This window comes from Culex quinquefasciatus, chromosome 2, assembly GCF_015732765.1.
Source record: "Culex quinquefasciatus strain JHB chromosome 2, VPISU_Cqui_1.0_pri_paternal, whole genome shotgun sequence".
Lineage (NCBI taxonomy): Eukaryota > Metazoa > Arthropoda > Insecta > Diptera > Culicidae > Culex > Culex quinquefasciatus.
The window spans coordinates 192715129-192736779 of NC_051862.1; the positions used below are offsets into that span (position 1 = coordinate 192715129).

Below are 21651 nucleotides of genomic sequence, written 5' to 3' on the forward strand. Positions count from 1 at the left end.
ATAAAATCAGAACGCATTGAAAATATTTTTAACAGATTTTTAATAATTTTAAATTTAAAATGAAGTTTTTAAGCAAAACTTAAATAGGGTTTTAGGTTAATGAGTTTACAAAATCAGGCTTCGTTTTATGAAATATGTTTGTTGCGTCCAAGCTGTACGCTTTTCTTCTTCGAAAAAAAAAAACTTTCACTAACCAGCCTTGTTTAATTCTTCGCCCATTTGAAATGTTTTTACACCATCACGCAACTCCGACAGCTTCAAGCTTGAAGCCAGTCGAGCCAGTCTGTCGCTTTTCAAGGTCATTGAGCTCAAAATGTCAAAACAAAAATCAAATGAAAACAACAGACTCATCGTAAAGCCTGTCGCTGGTCTACGTCAAATTGCGATCCGGAATTTAATCGGTTCTTGCCGGGAATCGGCTGCAGCTTTTGCTTTCCGAAGGTGTCAATGCGGACGTTAATCTGTGCTGAGATCGTCATCGGGAACGACGAGTGCGATTAAAACGGCATTTATGGTGAGCAATTTCATCCGACCAGATTCCGTCGCTGCTGTTGGCGCTGTAATCGTTCTACTGAAACAGCAACACGGGCATATGGGCCGAGGGCGACTAGGATGTTGCCAATCTGCGGCAAGGTACGTGTATCTACGTGCACCTACGCTCCATTTAGCTGGTAAAATAGTTGAAGAAAAGCTGTAATTTTTAAAACTAACCTCCCCTCATTTTACCCAGATGGTTTAGACAACTTGGAAGTGACAAAATATCTGCTGAAGCACGGTGCCGACTTGAACGCACAGGATACGGGAGGACTGATCCCGTTGAATATGCGGCCCAGATGTATCGCCCAGTTAAGTTCATTGCTCGTAAGTTGTTGTTGATCATCTCCTGTCCTTAGTCTACATTTGGTATTTTTCTAGGGAGGTTTGTCAAGAACCAGAAAGGTCAAACAAACCTGGGTCGCTGGGCATGCAGTGACGTGTTGGCGACAACGCGCTCTCCGGCGACGGAATCTGTCACGCCTCTTTGAAGCTTCCGGTTCCAGTTCCGCAGGTGGGATGAATTTGACCTCAAATTTATTTACAAAACTAATACTGTGGTTTGTTGCAGCTCCCTGTTTGTAGATGACTAAGTCCAGCTCTGATGACGTCATGCTGCGTTGGGTGAATGGTGAGTGAACGACTTCAAGCATAACATTCTGAAGGAAATCGCGACACTACGAGACTATGACCAATTTAGATCTTTCAACATAATGTAAAATTATTTGCACTGTGTAAGTATATATTCCTCTAAGTGGTCGCAGTGACTCCAAGTAGTTCATGTTTTCAATGCTAATAAATTCCGCAAAACTAAAATCACAACTTGCATTCTCAAAGTGGCAATTTTATTGTTGCTTTAAGTGAAATTTCATATTAAATACTCCGTTGAATTTTAATTCTGATACTATTTTTCAAGCTATCAGCCTTGTGTACATTGGCATGATTCACTTTTGTCTTTTCTTATCAATAAACAGTACAGTTTGATTAAAATCAAGTACTTACATTGACTAGAAAATTATAACAAAAGTGCGTCGTTTCAATGAACATTGAGCTATGAAAGCATTTGAAATTTACATCAGATTCAAAATTCAACGGAGTAAAAAAAATTGGACTTGGGTAAAATTACATCGATTTCATCGGAAAATTACAATTTTCTGAAGCAATGTTTGTTCGCAATATTTACGTCGGATGGCATTTAAATTTACAATGAATTCGATGTAAATTTGCATCATTAATGACGTGCACTTTTGGTACATCATAAATGATGTAAATTTACCGGATTATTTTTTTCTGTGTAGGAGTATGGACAAACCAAAAAAGTTGGAATAGGTTAAGTAGTTTTTTTTTTTGTCCGCCTTGTGGGCAGATATTGGGATTAGTTCACCTCGACCGTCCTAGCGACTATCTTTTGTGATTCCCTGTTATACTCTTAAGGCTGCAATTTTTGCTCGAATCTTATTGAGAAGAATCAAGCTATCTGTTTACAGTCTGTTTTCCAATGCACATATACACTGGTAGAGTGCGCCTGAACGCAGTGCGTTGAAGCGTGGTTGTGCGAAAGGAAGAATTCTCCTCTCGTGTTTTTTGAGTCCGAACACTCATCGTATCTGTTAGCGCATCTTCGGCTAGTTGGCCAGTCAACTATCTTCCGAAGTGCACAGATCAGCCGAAGCTAAGTAGTTGTAGTAGACCTAGCGAAGGAGAAATGAGCAACTTTTGAAGAATTGTTGTGGCTCGCAGGCTGTTGATGTCCAACTTCAAATGATGAGGACGGAAGGGGACTGGAGCGGTCCCTGTTGGCTATTTTTAGATCTCTCCCCTTTGTCATCAGTTTTTTCGGCTCTCTCGTATTGACCCGACTGTCGTCAGTTGGCATTGGAGCTCTTCGCCGAGTAGTCCATTTTTGACTAACTCGAGGTTTCTCCAAAGCGCAGACAGCAGGGAAAGAAAACCCTGTACTGATTTTGCGGGATGACCAAAGCTCCAAAGCTGCCACCCGAGGATTGAACCTCTGACCTTCCGCTTGTTAGGCGGATCCCGTAACCACTCAAAAGTAGTTTTGGTATAATATGTAAAAGTTTCCAAAGGCCGGTTGGCACTGCCTTAAATTCTAATATTTGGAGGTTGGGAAATAAGGTTTTGCAGGAGTTATATGGCAGAAAAGTGGACAAATTTTGTTGAAGGGGGTTGCTTGGACGATGCCTGAGATATGTACGTATAAAAATTGTGCATTTTATCCATTTTTATCATCAAAAATTGCAATTTATGATAGAATATGCTATGGGGGTAATTTGGACATGACTTGTGGGGTAATTTGGACATACCTGAAAGTCTACCTGTCAGGAAAAAAAAAAGTAAAAAGCTGGTTTACAATAATATTGAAATTTGAAGGGCTACAGAATGAAAAATTTGAAAATAGATATTTTCAAGTTATTAAGTTCTATATAAAGATTGATTTATATAAATCTTAACGATACCTTAATCACTAAAAACTATACTTGTGCCTAATCCAGAATCAATGTTTAAATCATTTCAGTATTAATGATTAAATTATGTATACTTCACTGAACTATTTGTTATCTTCCTATTGAATAATAGTTCTAGCCCAAAATCATTATTCAAACCTTTGATAAAATATTGTGAGCAAACACTTCAAAATATAATGCAATTGAAGGATAAAAACATGCTCAAAAAATCAAATGTTAAACTTATTCTTCAACATGTGTCCAAATTACCCCACAAAAGGTGTCCATATTACCCCACAAAGTATGTCCATATTACCCCACAAGGCATGTCCAAATTACCCCATAAGGCATGTCCAAATTACCCCATAGGGGTGTTCATATTACCCCCACACAAAAATGTGGGGGTAATTTGGACACCTTTTAACTTTTGCGATAAAAATGGGGTTTTCATCAAAATTTATCGAAATGAATGACATTTTTCCATCAAATATGGTCTCTATTATCCTCTGGTGGCATCCACATTCCTTTAAAATATCCATACAGCCCGTGGCAGAGCAATTTCCTTAGGGTGTCCAAATTACCCCACACTCCCCTATACGTTTGTGGGTACCAAAAGTTGCGTCTTTCAATTACGAAAATTTTGAATTTTGCGTTTTTAACCAATTTTGAGCTCGCTTTTTGTTTCAACAAGAGCAAGTTTCGAGAATTTTCTAGATTTTTAACTGGATAAATAATTTAGAAAAAAAATACAAATGTTAAATAAAACGTTATTTTTCATTAACAAAATTGCAATTTTGCGTAGAAACTTATTAATAGAGCGTAACCCTGTGAGGATGTGGGATGTGACGGATGTGAGAAAATAAAAGTCAAGCTTCCGAAGAAGACGTCTGTCTTAAAACTTTGGAACGCCACGAATTTCACCCATTAATAATTTAAAATTTTCCTCTCGCGCTTCGCCATCACATGCCACATTAGCAAAGCGCTTGCCACGTGTTTGCCCTCCAAAGTGTCTGGATTTTTCCTACAACACAATTTTCAATTAACTCTGCATATTCAACTAAAGTCAGCCAGGGAGAATCTCCGCTGACGTCACTCCCTAGGGGGATTTATGGTTTTTATTAAATAAGTCCCAAACAAACTTTGCAGTGTCAGCCATGCCGCATGCTAGACAGCCTCGGTCGCGCCATCCTTGCGGGGACCTTCAAGCTGTGAAAACGATTCACGATTCAGTTGAATCTTTTCGTGGAATCAGATCAAATAAATCAAGCGTAATTTACTCGCAACCACCGCCCAGGGTGAGAGTGAGAGCGATTGTACCGTTCGCTTCACTGAAAGTATGTATAATTTATATTCAGCACCAGTGCAGCACGAGGTACGTGCCACTTGTCCCGGGTGTCCTGGCCCGGGCTGCGAGCCAGCTCCGCCAAATGGTTTCTTATTTGCAACATACACATTTCACTCTCGGTGCCAATTTTGCTGCGGAAAAGTGCGAAAAGCTACTCGCGGCCTCGAAATGAGGAAAAGCTTTCAACGTAAAAGCAATTACACTCTTTCGGTCGCCGTTTTGGCCTTCTCTCAGGTTAGTTGGGAGGTGCAAAAGGCTCGTTTTACCCCGATTGACCTCAGTAAAAGCAAGCATCACTGCTGAACTCACAACTGCAAGCATTTTTTTTTGTTTTCTTTACCGATCTCACTTTTTCCCTGTGATTCTATCCAATAACGGAATATTGATTTTTCCTAGAGAGCTCGTTGCCTCATCGAATGAGCTTTCAGAATTGACTTCGGAGGAGAGCTTTGTTTCCCAGGGGGATGCCAAATAGAAGCAGCAGCTTGTTGCACATTCCGTTTAGTGTGGAGTTTTCTGATGGAAAAATCAAATTAAAATCAAAGGATAAACATTTTTAACGATCAACTTTGTACAAGCTTTCCCTGTAAGAAACGAATTAGATAAAATCAGCTCAACTTGCCATTCATCCCTTGCAAAACCATGTTAACGCAATGTGTACATACAATTTAGGTGAAAAAAACTAATTATAATGCTCATTCATGGCGTTGGCGGTAGCCTTTCACCGCGTGCCAAAGAGGGGCAAATGTTTACCTCAATTTTCCTCCAGTAAACATTGCATGCGAACGAAATTCATCATCCCTGCTGTATTCAACAGGACTACCCAGTAGTCTACCCAGACACTAGCCAGAGCGCGCCATAAGGATGTGAATACATTGGAGTGAAAATGCTTTGAATGGTGCAGCAGTAGCTGAAGCCTCGAATGCTTTAAGCCTGGGGACCCATTCAAGGGACATTTTGTTGTGAACGTGTGCTGTGTGTGGAGCCGCCGCCGCCGTCACCATCACCATAATCCCATTCATCGACGATAAGGTTTTATATGTTTTTCTACGTGAGTGGTTGTGTACACGGTGCTATTTCCGTCCTGAATAGTGTCTGGGGTAGCAGTTTAAGGGGGGTGCAAACTTAACAAGTTGTGATGTGTTTGAGCACGCAATTCTTCAGGTGGTAATAATTAGCAGTGACAGTATGGAAATAAAATTTGCGGGGGGAATAATGGAAGCATTTATATTAGATCAATTATAACGATAGAATTATTCCAAACTTATTCGTATAGCTTTAAGTTGATGAGGTACTTTTTAAAATATAAACCTTACTACAACTAAATTGGAAAAATGTAAGTTTGTTACAAATACATATTTATGGGATTTTATTATTGATTTGATCTTTCGGCAAAGGTGAAAGTACTGATGTAGACTATTTAAAATGAATGTACACAAAAAACAAATTTCGTTTTTTTTTTCATTACAATTTTGCGTATTATAAAATTTCAAGATTTTGTATATGTGTTAGCTGCATAAAAATGTACCTCTTGTGCCAGAGTTCATGGTGCGTCCAAGTTTGGTCACGGAGCAATGATCTCTTGATTCTTTCTAAAATGAATAAACATGTTTTAACTTATTTTGGTCATTTTAAAATGTCTGGCTTGGTTTAAATCTCTTAAGTTTTTTTCATCAAAAAGAACTAATAAAACTCAGAAAACTTATTTTTTTACTGAGTTGCCGAGATATTAGCAGTTTGAAAATGAATGCTAATAAGCATGATTTTTTATCTCAAAATCAATTATATAAGCATTTTTTAATCAATTTGGTGTTTTAGGCAAAGTTGTAGTTAACATATACTCATCATTCAACCTACTGATTTTCACAAAAATTTGAATTGTCAATAAACGTATTTTGCCTTCCTCACTGAGGTAAGGCTATAATCCTGCTCGAAAAATGAACTTTTGAAATACAGCTCGTAGACCTATATTCATGTATACCTATCGACTCAGAATCGAAAACTGAACAAATGTCTGTGTGTGTATGTGTGTGTGTGTGTATGTATGTATGTGTTCAAAATTCTTGCCAAGTTTTCTCAGCACTGGCTGGACCGATTTTGATCAAACCGGTTGCATTCGACTTGGTTTAGGGTCCCATACATCGCTATTGAATTGTATGAAGTTTCTATAAGTAGTTCAAAAGTTATATATAAAAATGTGTTTTCACATATATCCGGATCTCACTTATATGCATGAAAACTATGTCCGGATCCATCATCCAACCCATCGTTGGTTAGGTAATCAAAAGACCTTTCCAACGAGTCCAAAACATTGAAGATCTGGCAACCCTGTCTCGAGATATGGCCACTTAAGTGACATTTATGTACTTTTCTGAAGCCGGATCTCACTTAAATGTATGTAAACTATGTCCGGATCCACCATCCGTCCCATCCTTGGTTAGGTTATCAAAAACCCTTTCCAACGAATCGAAAACATTGAAGATCTGGCAACCCTGTCTCGAGATATGTCCACTTAAGTGATATTGATGCACTTTTTTGAAGCCGGATCCCACTTAAATGTATGTAAACTATGTCCGGATCCACCATCCGACCCATCGTTGGTTAGGTAATCGAAAAACCTTTCCAACGAGTTCAAAACATTGAAGATCTGGCAACCATGTCTCGAGATATGGCCACTTAAGTGACATTTATGTACTTTTCTGAAGCCGGATCACACTTAAATGTATGTAAACTATGTCCGGATCCACCATCCGTCCCATCCTTGGTTAGGTTATCAAAAACCCTTTCCAACGAGTCCAAAACATTGAAGATCTGGCAACCCTGTCTCGAGATATGTCCACTTAAGTGATATTGATGCACTTTTTTGAAGCCGGATCCCACTTAAATGTATGTAAACTATGTCCGGATCCACCATCCGAACCATCGTTGGTTAAGTAATCGAAAAACCTTTCCAACGAATCCAAAACACTGAAGATCTGGCAACCCTGTCTCGAGATATGGCCACTTAAGTAATATTTATGTACTTTTTTGAAGCCGGATCCCACTTAAATGTATGTAAATTGTGTCCGGATCCACCATCTGACCCATCGTTGGTTAGATTATCAAAAACCCTTTCCAACGAGTCCAAAACATTGAAGATCTGGCAACCCTGTCTCGAGATATGTCCACTTAAGTGATATTGATGCACTTTTTTGAAGCCGGATCCCACTTAAATGTATGTAAACTATGTCCGGATCCACCATCCGACCCATCGTTGGTTAGGTAATCGAAAAACCTTTCCAACGAATCCAAAACACTGAAGATCTGGCAACCCTGTCTCGAGATATGGCCACTTAAGTAATATTTATGTACTTTTTTGAAGCCGGATCCCACTTAAATGTATGTAAATTGTGTCCGGATCCACCATCTGACCCATCGTTGGTTAAATTATCGAAAACCCTTTCCAACGAGTCCAAAACATTGAAGATCTGGCAACCCTGTCTCGAGATATGTCCACTTAAGTGATATTGATGCACTTTTTTGAAGCCGGATCCCACTTAAATGTATGTAAACTATGTCCGGATCCACCATCCGACCCATCGTTGGTTAGGTAATCGAAAAACCTTTCCAACGAATCCAAAACACTGAAGATCTGGCAACCCTGTCTCGAGATATGGCCACTTAAGTAATATTTATGTACTTTTTTGAAGCCGGATCCCACTTAAATGTATGTAAATTGTGTCCGGATCCACCATCTGACTCATCGTTGGTTAGATTATCAAAAACCCTTTCCAACGAGTCCAAAACATTGAAGATCTGGCAACCCTGTCTCGAGATATGTCCACTTAAGTGATATTGATGCACTTTTTTGAAGCCGGATCCCACTTAAATGTATGTAAACTATGTCCGGATCCACCATCCGACCCATCGTTGGTTAGGTAATCGAAAAACCTTTCCAACGAATCCAAAACACTGAAGATCTGGCAACCCTGTCTCGAGATATGGCCACTTAAGTAATATTTATGTACTTTTTGGAAGCCGGATCCACTTAAATGTATGTAAATTGTGTCCGGATCCACCATCTGACCCATCGTTGGTTAGATTATCAAAACCCTTCCAACGAGTCCAAAACATTGAAGATCTGGCAACCCTGTCTCGAGATATGTCCACTTAAGTGATATTGATGCACTTTTTTGAAGCCGGATCCCACTTAAATGTATGTAAACTATGTCCGGATCCACCATCCGACCCATCGTTGGTTAGATAATCGAAAAACCTTTCCAACGAATCCAAAACACTGAAGATCTGGCAACCCTGTCTCGAGATATGGCCACATAAGTAATATTTATGTACTTTTTGGAAGCCGGATCCCACTTAAATGTATGTAAACTATGTCCGGATCCACCATCCGAACCATCGTTGGTTAGGTAATCGAAAAACCTTTCCAACGAATCCAAAACACTGAAGATCTGGCAACCATGTCTCGAGATATGGCCACTTAAGTAATATTTATGTACTTTTTTGAAGCCGGATCCCACTTAAATGTATGTAAATTGTGTCCGGATCCACCATCTGACCCATCGTTGGTTAGATTATCAAAAACCCTTTCCAACGAGTCCAAAACATTGAAGATCTGGCAACCCTGTCTCGAGATATGTCCACTTAAGTGATATTGATGCACTTTTTTGAAGCCGGATCCCACTTAAATGTATGTAAACTATGTCCGGATCCACCATCCGACCCATCGTTGGTTAGGTAATCGAAAAACCTTTCCAACGAATCCAAAACACTGAAGATCTGGCAACCCTGTCTCGAGATATGGCCACTTAAGTAATATTTATGTACTTTTTTGAAGCCGGATCCCACTTAAATGTATGTAAATTGTGTCCGGATCCACCATCTGACCCATCGTTGGTTAGATTATCAAAAACCCTTTCCAACGAGTCCAAAACATTGAAGATCTGGCAACCCTGTCTCGAGATATGTCCACTTAAGTGATATTGATGCACTTTTTTGAAGCCGGATCCCACTTAAATGTATGTAAACTATGTCCGGATCCACCATCCGACCCATCGTTGGTTAGATAATCGAAAAACCTTTCCAACGAATCCAAAACACTGAAGATCTGGCAACCCTGTCTCGAGATATGGCCACATAAGTAATATTTATGTACTTTTTGGAAGCCGGATCCCACTTAAATGTATGTAAACTATGTCCGGATCCACCATCCGACCCATCGTTGGTTAGGTAATCGAAAAATCTTTCCAACGAATCCAAAACACTGAAGATCTGGCAACCCTGTCTCGAGATATGGCCACATAAGTAATATTTATGTACTTTTTTGAAGCCGGATCCCACTTAAATGTATGTAAATTGTGTCCGGATCCACCATCTGACCCATCGTTGGTTAGATTATCAAAAACCCTTTCCAACGAGTCCAAAACATTGAAGATCTGGCAACCCTGTCTCGAGATATGTCCACTTAAGTGATATTGATGCACTTTTTTGAAGCCGGATCCCACTTAAATGTATGTAAACTATGTCCGGATCCACCATCCGACCCATCGTTGGTTAGATAATCGAAAACCTTTCCAACGAATCCAAAACACTGAAGATCTGGCAACCCTGTCTCGAGATATGGCCACATAAGTAATATTTATGTACTTTTGGAAGCCGGATCCACTTAAATGTATGTAAACTATGTCCGGATCCACCATCCGAACCATCGTTGGTTAGGTAATCGAAAAACCTTTCCAACGAATCCAAAACACTGAAGATCTGGCAACCCTGTCTCGAGATATGGCCACATAAGTAATATTTATGTACTTTTTTGAAGCTGGATCCCACTTAAATGTATGTAAATTGTGTCCGGATCCACCATCTGACCCATCGTTGGTTAGATTATCAAAAACCCTTTCCAACGAGTCCAAAACATTGAAGATCTGGCAACCCTGTCTCGAGATATGTCCACTTAAGTGATATTGATGCACTTTTTTGAAGCCGGATCCCACTTAAATGTATGTAAACTATGTCCGGATCCACCATCCGACCCATGGTTGGTTAGATAATCGAAAAACCTTTCCAACGAATCCAAAACACTGAAGATCTGGCAACCATGTCTCGAGATATGGCCACTTAAGTAATATTTATGTACTTTTTTGAAGCCGGATCCCACTTAAATGTATGTAAATTGTGTCCGGATCCACCATCTGACCCATCGTTGGTTAGATTATCAAAAACCCTTTCCAACGAGTCCAAAACATTGAAGATCTGGCAACCTTGTCTCGAGATATGTCCACTTAAGTGATATTGATGCACTTTTTTGAAGCCGGATCCCACTTAAATGTATGTAAACTATGTCCGGATCCACCATCCGACCCATCGTTGGTTAGATAATTGAAAAACCTTTCCAACGAATCCAAAACACTGAAGATCTGGCAACCCTGTCTCGAGATATGGCCACATAAGTAATATTTATGTACTTTTGGAAGCCGGATCCCACTTAAATGTATGTAAACTATGTCCGGATCCACCATCCGGAACCATCGTTGGTTAGGTAATCCGATCCACCATCTGACCCATCGTTGGTTAGATTATCAAAAACCCTTTCCAACGAGTCCAAAACATTGAAGATCTGGAAACCCTGTCTCGAGATATGTCCACTTAAGTGATATTGATGCACTTTTTTGAAGCCGGATCCCACTTAAATGTATGTAAACTATGTCCGGATCCACCATCCGACCCATCGTTGGTTAGATAATCGAAAAACCTTTCCAACGAATCCAAAACACTGAAGATCTGGCAACCCTGTCTCGAGATATGGCCACATAAGTAATATTTATGTACTTTTTGGAAGCCGGATCCCACTTAAATGTATGTAAACTATGTCCGGATCCACCATCCGAACCATCGTTGGTTAGGTAATCGAAAAACCTTTCCAACGAATCCAAAACACTGAAGATCTGGCAACCCTGTCTCGAGATATGGCCACATAAGTAATATTTATGTACTTTTTTGAAGCTGGATCCCACTTAAATGTATGTAAATTGTGTCCGGATCCACCATCTGACCCATCGTTGGTTAGATTATCAAAAACCCTTTCCAACGAGTCCAAAACATTGAAGATCTGGCAACCCTGTCTCGAGATATGTCCACTTAAGTGATATTGATGCACTTTTTTGAAGCCGGATCCCACTTAAATGTATGTAAACTATGTCCGGATCCACCATCCGACCCATGGTTGGTTAGATAATCGAAAAACCTTTCCAACGAATCCAAAACACTGAAGATCTGGCAACCATGTCTCGAGATATGGCCACTTAAGTAATATTTATGTACTTTTTTGAAGCCGGATCCCACTTAAATGTATGTAAATTGTGTCCGGATCCACCATCTGACCCATCGTTGGTTAGATTATCAAAAACCCTTTCCAACGAGTCCAAAACATTGAAGATCTGGCAACCTTGTCTCGAGATATGTCCACTTAAGTGATATTGATGCACTTTTTTGAAGCCGGATCCCACTTAAATGTATGTAAACTATGTCCGGATCCACCATCCGACCCATCGTTGGTTAGATAATTGAAAAACCTTTCCAACGAATCCAAAACACTGAAGATCTGGCAACCCTGTCTCGAGATATGGCCACATAAGTAATATTTATGTACTTTTTGGAAGCCGGATCCCACATAAATGTATGTAAACTATGTCCGGATCCACCATCCGAACCATCGTTGGTTAGGTAATCGAAAAATCTTTCCAACGAATCCAAAACACTGAAGATCTGGCAACCCTGTCTCGAGATATGGCCACATAAGTAATATTTATGTACTTTTTTGAAGCCGGATCCCACTTAAATGTATGTAAATTGTGTCCGGATCCACCATCTGACCCATCGTTGGTTAGATTATCAAAAACCCTTTCCAACGAGTCCAAAACATTGAAGATCTGGCAACCCTGTCTCGAGATATGTCCACTTAAGTGATATTGATGCACTTTTTTGAAGCCGGATCCCACTTAAATGTATGTAAACTATGTCCGGATCCACCATCCGACCCATCGTTGGTTAGATAATCGAAAAACCTTTCCAACGAATCCAAAACACTGAAGATCTGGCAACCCTGTCTCGAGATATGGCCACATAAGTAATATTTATGTACTTTTTGGAAGCCGGATCCCACTTAAATGTATGTAAACTATGTCCGGATCCACCATCCGAACCATCGTTGGTTAGGTAATCGAAAAACCTTTCCAACGAATCCAAAACACTGAAGATCTGGCAACCCTGTCTCGAGATATGGCCACATAAGTAATATTTATGTACTTTTTTGAAGCTGGATCCCACTTAAATGTATGTAAATTGTGTCCGGATCCACCATCTGACCCATCGTTGGTTAGAATATCAAAAACCCTTTCCAACGAGTCCAAAACATTGAAGATCTGGCAACCCTGTCTCGAGATATGTCCACTTAAGTGATATTGATGCACTTTTTTGAAGCCGGATCCCACTTAAATGTATGTAAACTATGTCCGGATCCACCATCCGACCCATCGTTGGTTAGATAATCGAAAAACCTTTCCAACGAATCCAAAACACTGAAGATCTGGCAACCATGTCTCGAGATATGGCCACTTAAGTAATATTTATGTACTTTTTGAAGCCGGATCCCACTTAAATGTATGTAAATTGTGTCCGGATCCACCATCTGACCCATCGTTGGTTAGATTATCAAAAACCCTTTCCAACGAGTCCAAAACATTGAAGATCTGGCAACCCTGTCTCGAGATATGTCCACTTAAGTGATATTGATGCACTTTTTTGAAGCCGGATCCCACTTAAATGTATGTAAACTATGTCCGGATCCACCATCCGACCCATCGTTGGTTAGATAATTGAAAAACCTTTCCAACGAATCCAAAACATTGAAGATCTGGCAACCCTGTCTCGAGTTATGATTACTTATTTTATATGTTTGTACGTTTTTTTCTGGATTCAAAAAAATAGCTGAAATATGTGTCCAAACCACTCATATTACCCATTGTTGGTAAAAAAAGAGGAAGGCATCAACCACATAGGTGGATTAAGTTAGTTTTTCCAAAATAATCGTATGAACTCTTTTGCAGAAACATTGATGATTGAACTTTTTTGATTCTGTAGCTTAATTTCAAATAACAGGTCTAAAAATCTTATGGACCGATTATTACATAGAAAAAAGAGACATCATAAAGATCCCTGATCCCGTTAATATCTTTAACGTTTTGTGTTTACGACTGACAGTGTCCAAAAATTTAATATTACGCTAACTTTTCAAAAGGACCTAATAATGGATGATTGGTCCTTTTGAAATGTTAGTCTTGATTTAACAAAATAAATATATTTTTTTCGAAAAGATCGGAGAATTTCACGAATGTTTCATATTTTAACATTGAAAATGGGACCATAAGTTTCTGAGGTTTCGGCAAAAGAAAATAGTGGGTTGTAGGTGAGACTTAGAAAACGTCATTTTTTCTGTTTTTAAATCTTTGCATGGCAATATCTCAGCAACTAAGGGTCGTATCAACTTAGTTCAAAAAAGCAAAATATGGGGAATTTTCTCAGCTTTTTGAAAATATATATTCCAAAAGTGGGCAAACATGGACACTAATTCAAAAAAATGAATAACTGCGTCTATTTAAAGATACCTAAAAATTGCTATAACTTGAAAACGGTGCACTTTTTCAAAATTCACTAAAGTACTTTTCGACTGCAAATTCGATTTTACATCGAAAAAAATCAGTATTGATTCAAAAAATCATAACTCGGTCAAAGATTTTTTGCCCGTTCTGAAATTTGAAAAGTTGGCATTTGATGTCCCCTAAAACATTTCAGCAAATAAAAAAATAGTGTTTTTTTTAACAAATAAAGTTTTAGTGACAAAAAATGAAATTAAAAAACACCAATTTTTTTTACCGTGTATCACTTTTTTAAGTTTAGTCCTTATCCATTCCTACAACTTTGCGAAGACATCAAATCGATCAAAAAATTCCTTCAAAAGATACAGATTGAGAATTTTCATATAACAATTTTGTACACACAGAACTGGAAAGCGGTATACGAGAGGATATAGAGCATGGTTCGGTAGTAAAATGGCACTGTGAACGGACGTAGAGGATAAATCCCGAAATTACCGAGAGAACTTTACTCGTGTGTTCATTTTCCAAAAAAATCACCCTTAAAAAATGTCGATGCTGAGAGCCGTATTTAAAAATACAAAAATAATGAATGACCGAAATCTCAAAGAATTCCCCATTTCTTTGGAAATTACAGTATTTGAAAAAAAGTGCTGTTTTAGTAACACTTAAAAACTTCAATTTTAATAATTATTTTTAAGTGGTAACTCAGAAACGAAAAGACAGATAGAAAATATACTATTTGATACTATTTGAACTATTTGAAAAAATATACACAGCTAAAAATGTAGTAATCCAGCTGCGTGTAAAAGGACTGGGTGTTAAATAAAAATTGCATTATTTTATGCAATTATATGTGATTTTACACCCTGAAATATGTAGCCCATCATTATGCGAAACCTACTTGACCGAAATGTCAAGCACATATATGCGTTTATCCTAACAGCTTTTTATCGGTCTGATGGCCGAGTGGGCTGAGGCGCCAGTCCTTACTGGGTGCTGGGTTTGAATCCCGTCGGTTGCAACTTTTTTTTTGTGTTTGTAAAAAATGTACATCCAGTATGTAATATTAAGTGTTTATTTTGACGAAGGTGATGTGCATGCTTTTGCATGCGATTTTACCATAGGATTTTTTGCTGTGTAGATAAAATATGTATTTGCCCTCCTCTCTGAGGAAAGGCGTTGCAATCACTCAAAAAATTAACTTCTTTATGTCGTAGATAAACGTCTTGATTTTGTGAGGAAGGCAATAATCACCATCTCAAATATGATGAACTATTTCAATGTTTTTTTAAAAGCACATTTCGAATGCGAATTCGATTTTACATCAGATTTTTTTTTCTAAAATTATTTCACAAGATGTATATTTTTGGTTCCCTAAATCTAAAAAAAATCAAAATGGTAAATCGATTTTGAAATTGTCAAATTATCTGAATATTGAAACTATTTTATATAAATAGTCCTAATCTACAACATTGCTGATGATACCATTCGAAAAGAAATTTCCTCCCCTAGATACAGATTTATATTATTTATATACAATTTTCGTTTGAATTGCTGTCACAATTGTATGGAAATTTGTATGATTTTACCAATGATGCGAAGAAGCTTCATTGTGCATAAGGACACAACAGGAAGTTTTAGCCAATAAAAAAAATATAATTTCATGAAAGCAACCGATTTTTTGAAGAATTGCGAGTTGTTAATTTAATTTTTATCTATTTGATCTTTTTAAGAATTGATTATCTATGATATTATTATGGCCTATACTATTTTCGGATTTTGGTATTATCAAGGCTTAGAATAATTGATTCGGGACTGAACCATAACCATAACACCCTTCCGACTTTTTAATGTTTCAGTCTAAAGATTTCAAAGATAACATTATATCTTAAGTTACCAACATTGACTTCAACTTCAATAGTTATATTTAAGGCAGATCAAAAAATATATTTTCTTATGAGAATAGTTATAAACGATCTTTTCAAAAGAATTCAAAAATATTACAGAAAATGTTGTAATATTTAAATCTTTAAAGTGCTTTGCCAAGCCTGCCAACATATTCCTCAACGCTCTCAGAAATATCCATTCCAAGCGATTTCCACTCGCCCATCTCGAGCACCAAATTGATCGTAGCTTTTACTTTCCGAGTTTTGGCTCGAGGACCCTTTCGCGTTCGATTACGGCCCATTCGTTTTTATCTTTGCGAGCGCCTAGCATCCAAAAAAAGAAAGCAGCAAAAAAAAAAAAACAAGCGCCAAAACCACGTCATAATCCTCGTCCATTCGTTGGTTTCGTCCGTCGTCTAAAAACAACCGGACACCGAAAGAGAGCGAATGCTTTTTCATGAGATATTCATGCGACCATTTCCGGCCTGGCCGCCATCACGGTGCAGGTTGGGCTTGGGGTCATTTTACTACTCCACGTTCCCTAAACACTGTTAAAAATGAAATTTTTTAGAACTTAATTTATAAATTAAAAATGAAATTTTTTAGAACTTAATTTATAAATTAAAAATGAAATTTTTTAGAACTTAATTTATAAATTTATTCAATATTTTTATGAAATAACTTTGAGTCGAAATATATTTTAACAGGAAAATAAATATTCTTTTTACTGTGTACAGAGGGAAGAAAAACATTGGGAAAAACCCACCCCGGAAAAGGGACGGGACAAATGGAAAAGCACTCTTTCGCTTATCGTCTCCGGTCGGATCGTAATGCCCTTCGACCAGGGGCCAGGACTCCTGTCCGAACTCACACCTGGCCAATGGTGAACCCTTAAGTGACAGAGGGAGAGGCTTTCGGGGTGCGGTTGTGGTTTGGGGGAATGGGGGGAGGGGAAAAGGCGAAGGACCGATAGAAATGAAAGGTGGATCAGAAAGTCAGAGTGGTTAAATTTAGATCGCGGTATTTTAACCTCCTTCTACTACGTGCAGTTTACCGGGAAATGGACCTTGCTGACCGAGGCAGTGTTTATTGAACGTTAACTGACGGACGATTTAATGTTGTTGTTAATCTTTTTTTTAGCGTTTGAAGGCAGGTTTGTGACCTATATATCATAAATCCGACATTTTCATGATACATAAATACTTTTTTTAATGATGTTTAAAAAAATCATTTTTTCTAGATAATATCAAAATTGTATGTTACAGAAATTTATAAAATAACTTTAAACATGATTTTCAATCACTCCTGATTTAAGCTTGGAATTGTGTCATGCACAAAGAAAACTTGTTGAGCTTTTTCTCGAAACACCGAATGGATATACGGGTGCCTCGATAGTTCAAGATTGGATGGTCCAAATTGGTTGAAATTTGGGTTGAAGACTCTCAAGACATACTCCGTGTGCATAACGAACGCCGATTTTGAAATACTGTTTGTTTAAATACAAAAAAAAAAACTTGCTTGAAAAAAATATTATCACAAGCCATGGTAATAATAATAATAATTCTTAAAAGTTTATGATTTCAAGAACAACTCAGCAATTGCGGAATCTTCAAACTCAAATTCAATGGAAATATGGAATCAATTCAGGTCACAAAAAAGAGCAGCTCGAGAAAGTCGACAATCAATAAAGTGTCCTCGTTGGTCCAACAAAAGCTCTCTCCAAGGATAGCTTTTTTGTTTTGCTCCCCCGTCTAAATCATAACAGAGCGCACATCTGCACATATTGATTAAGTTCTGTCCTGTGCAGACTCCCCCAACGTGTCGGCGCCAAACTGTTGCGATATTCCCTCGACGAGGACGGAACATCATCGTGGCAACAGTTTGTTGTCGTCGTACGCCAACATGGGAACTTTTGGTGTCGACATGCCCGTGATAATAGTCAGGTGGGAGGAAAAAAAAACAGTGACGGAGACTAACAAATCCTATACCCCTTCCTTTGGATGATGGGGCAAAATCGGTAAACTGAGCAATATTGCACTCACGGCATCGTTGCCATCATTCCTAGCAGAGCTTCTAGTAGATCTTTTGGGCACTGTAAAAAAGTATAGGTGTAGTTTTAAAATTAGATTGTAATCCTGATTTTGAGTATTTAACCATTTTTGTCATTATTTTTCACATTTTCAACTATAATCTTATGTCACATTTTTTCTGTGTACGATGAAAAATCTGCAACAGCTGCTGCTGCCTGGAACCAGCAGTGGGACCTCTGCTCAAAACGAATGATGAACACTTTGGGGTGGTGGAAGGGTGCACTGATATTGTAAATGTTTTGAAAAGCGGAAGGGAAACAGGTGAGATTTATAAATAAAAATGCTCTTTTTATGTGCGCCACCATCGCATCGCACCGTGAGCTGCCTTTTTCATGTAAGGAAGAAAAAAACTAGGAAAGAGTAGATGAAACGCCTAGGTAGCAGCTGCAACAAGCAACGCGAAATGGTTCCTCCTAGAAGTTGAACTTTAGCCCACGTGCTCGGCACCGTTGGGTGCTGTTTCCGTTCCACGGATGATGACGACGATGACGACGACGACGGAACCGTGACAAAACAAGCAAATTTCGCATCGTTGCACCTGAATGAGGAACGGTGTGCGCTCCACGGCTTGTATCGGAACCGGTGCAAACTGGGAGGGAAGAGTTGGATGGATTACACGATGGTGAGCCTGAAGTTTTTACATGCATACAAATTTTACTTGCTTTTGATGGCAAAAGTGAGCATTATGTCATAACTTTTGAACAAACCAGTGTGTGTCTTCAAAGTGAGATCTAGCTGGAATTAGAAAACTTGATTTGTCATGTGTTTCGTGATTGTAATAGTCTATTAGATTTTTGTTTTTATGAAAACCTAATAAATCGCAATCATGAATTTTTGTCTTTATACAATACATGCACATGATTTTGATAGAATTGCGTTTTAAACCACAAAGATTGTTAAATAGAAGTTGTTGTCAGGATAAATGGGAAAACGGAAAGTGTTGATGCTCCACTTTTTTAAGGGGACAAAGAAAATTCTCCACGATATTCTAAAGTAAATTTCGTTAGGATTTGATGGTTTTTTGGAAGGTAAAATGGTCTGCATTGTTGTTCGAATTCTTCATGTGTTCTTATTTATACTGGGAAAGCTTTCAATTCGCCCAAGCTATTTTATCGTAGTATTCTAGATTCGACTTCAAATGCGACTACGAGTTGCAATGTTCTGAGCATTCAACTAGCATTCAACTAGCATTCAAATTGCATTCTCCTCCGATTATCGGACTCTGTATCAATCAGAATTCATCTAGTCCAAAACTATCTTTTTGAAACAAGATGGATATCATATAACAAAAAACATACATCGTTACCATTTAGCCACGGCTGCTACTTGATATGCAATAGCTTTGGAAATAGAATATTAATTGGAATTAAATAAATTCTAGTGGCATTTCCTTGGCACAGGACATCTTTGGTTAAATGTTTACTATTGCTGGGTTTGTTACAATCTTTTTATTTGTCCAAAATGAACAGGAATTGCTGATCTAGTTTTGATTATGTTTTAATATTTAATGATTTTAATTGATGGTGAGATTCACTAATTCAATAAACAGTTTAATTTGCGTTTTGAAATAAAAATAATGTTTTTTTAGCAATACATATTTTTCAATTCATTAACTTGAAATAAATATTAAGAAAATTTCAATGCTTAATTTACAATCAAGAACATAAACATGAAATAAATTTCATGATTTTTTTGCCTAATTTAGCAATAAACACATGTTAACCATTAGTTTCTTTTTTTTTTTTTTTTTAATTTATATTTATTCAAATTTCTTTTCCATGTACATTCATTCAGTTAAAATATTATTGAGTGTCCAATCACAAACGATGACTTTTCACCTCAATTTTAAATACTAGCAACTTTCATTTATTCATGAAATATTGTAGCTTTCGCTATTCAGTGATTTCAAATGTAGAAGGCCCTACATGTACAAAAGGGAAAAGGGATACCTTAAAACTAACTTATAAACTATATAAAGAGCGGATCAATGCAGCTGAAGACTGCAATGATTTTTGTCGAAATGCATCAATTATCTTATTGGACATAACATCCAAAGTGTCAACTTCGGCTAATTGATGAAGTTCACTGGTGCTGAACCAGGGAGGAAGTTTCAGAATCATTTTCAGAATTTTGTTCTGAATCCTCTGAAGTTTTTCTTCCTGGTTAAGCAACAGCTTGTCCAGATCGGCACAGCATAAAGCATGGCAGGTCTGAAAATTTGTTTATAAATTAACAGTTTATTCTTGAGACAAAGTCTAGAATTCCTGTTTATAAGTGGATACAAACATTTAATATATTTGTTACATTTAACCTGGATACTTTCAATGTGATCCTTGTAAGTAAGGTTTTTGTCAAAAGCAAGTCCAAGATATTTCACTTGATCCTCCCACTTTAAATTTACCTCATTCATCTTTATAATGTGATGACTTTTTGGTTTAAGAAAATCAGCCCTTGGTTTGTGAGGGAAAATAATAAGTTGAGTTTTTGCAGCATTTGGAGTAATTTTCCATTCTTTCAAATAAGAATTGAAAATATCCAAGCTTTTTAATCTTCTTGTGATGACACGAAGGCTTCTGCCTTTGGCGGAGATGCTTGTGTCATCAGCAAAAAGTGATTTCTGACATCCTGGGGGCAAATCAGGCAAGTCAGAAGTAAAAATATTGTATAAAATTGGACCCAAAATGCTTCCTTGAGGGACGCCAGCACGTACAGGTAGTTGATCAGATTTGCTATTCTGATAACATACCTGCAGAGTACGATCCGTCAAATAATTTTGAATAATTTTCACGATATAAATCGGAAAATTAAACCTTTTCAATTTCGCAATCAATCCTTTATGCCAAACACTGTCAAATGCTTTTTCTATGTCTAGAAGAGCAGCGCCAGTAGAATAGCCCTCAGATTTGTTGCTTCGAATTAAATTTGAAACTCTCAACAACTGATGAGTAGTTGAATGCCCAAGGCGAAATCCAAACTGCTCATCAGCGAAAATTAAATTTTCATTAATGTGCGTCATCATTCTATTAAGAATTATTCTTTCGAATAATTTACTAATAGATGAAAGCAAACTAATGGGCCGATAGCTTGAGGCTTCAGCAGGATTTTTATCCGGTTTCAAAATCGGAATTACTTTGGCATTTTTCCAACTACTGGGAAAATATGCCAAATCAAAACATTTGTTGAAAATTTTGACCAAGCAACTTAAAGTTGCTTCTGGTAATTTTTTAATTAAAATGTAAAAAATGCCATCCTCACCAGGGGCTTTCATATTTTTAAATTTGTTCAACAATATTCTGAAATTCTATTGAAATTTGATTTTCAATAGGACTCAAAACATTCAAGTTGAAATTATGAGCACTCTCAAACTGCTGAGCAAGTTTTTGAGCTTTTTCCCCATTAGTTAATAGAATATTATCACCATCTTTTAAAGAAGGGATGGGTTTTTGAGGTTTCTAAAGAACCTTTGAAAGTTTCCAAAAAGGTTTGGAATAAGGTTTAATTTGTTCGACATCTCTTGCGAACTTTTCATTTCGCAGGAGAGTGAATCTGTGGTCAATAACCTTTTGCAAATCTTTTTGAATTCGCTTCAGTGCAGGATCACGAGAACGTTGATACTGTCTTCGGCGAACATTTTTCAGACGAATCAGAAGCTGAAGATCGTCATCAATAATGGGAGAATCA

General features: G+C 37.7%; 1 protein-coding gene and 1 long non-coding RNA gene across 8 annotated transcripts in view; both read left to right on the top strand.

The window, feature by feature from the left end:
• LOC6031888 (1-phosphatidylinositol 4,5-bisphosphate phosphodiesterase classes I and II) overlaps positions 1-21651 on the top strand; it is a 203963-nt gene that overhangs the window by 48581 nt on the left and 133731 nt on the right. The gene's annotated exons all lie outside the window — the stretch shown is intronic.
• LOC119766752 lies at positions 825-1335 on the top strand. The gene is made up of 3 exons (XR_005277105.1): positions 825-861; positions 916-1048; positions 1106-1335. It is a non-coding gene; the product is annotated as an uncharacterized LOC119766752 (long non-coding RNA).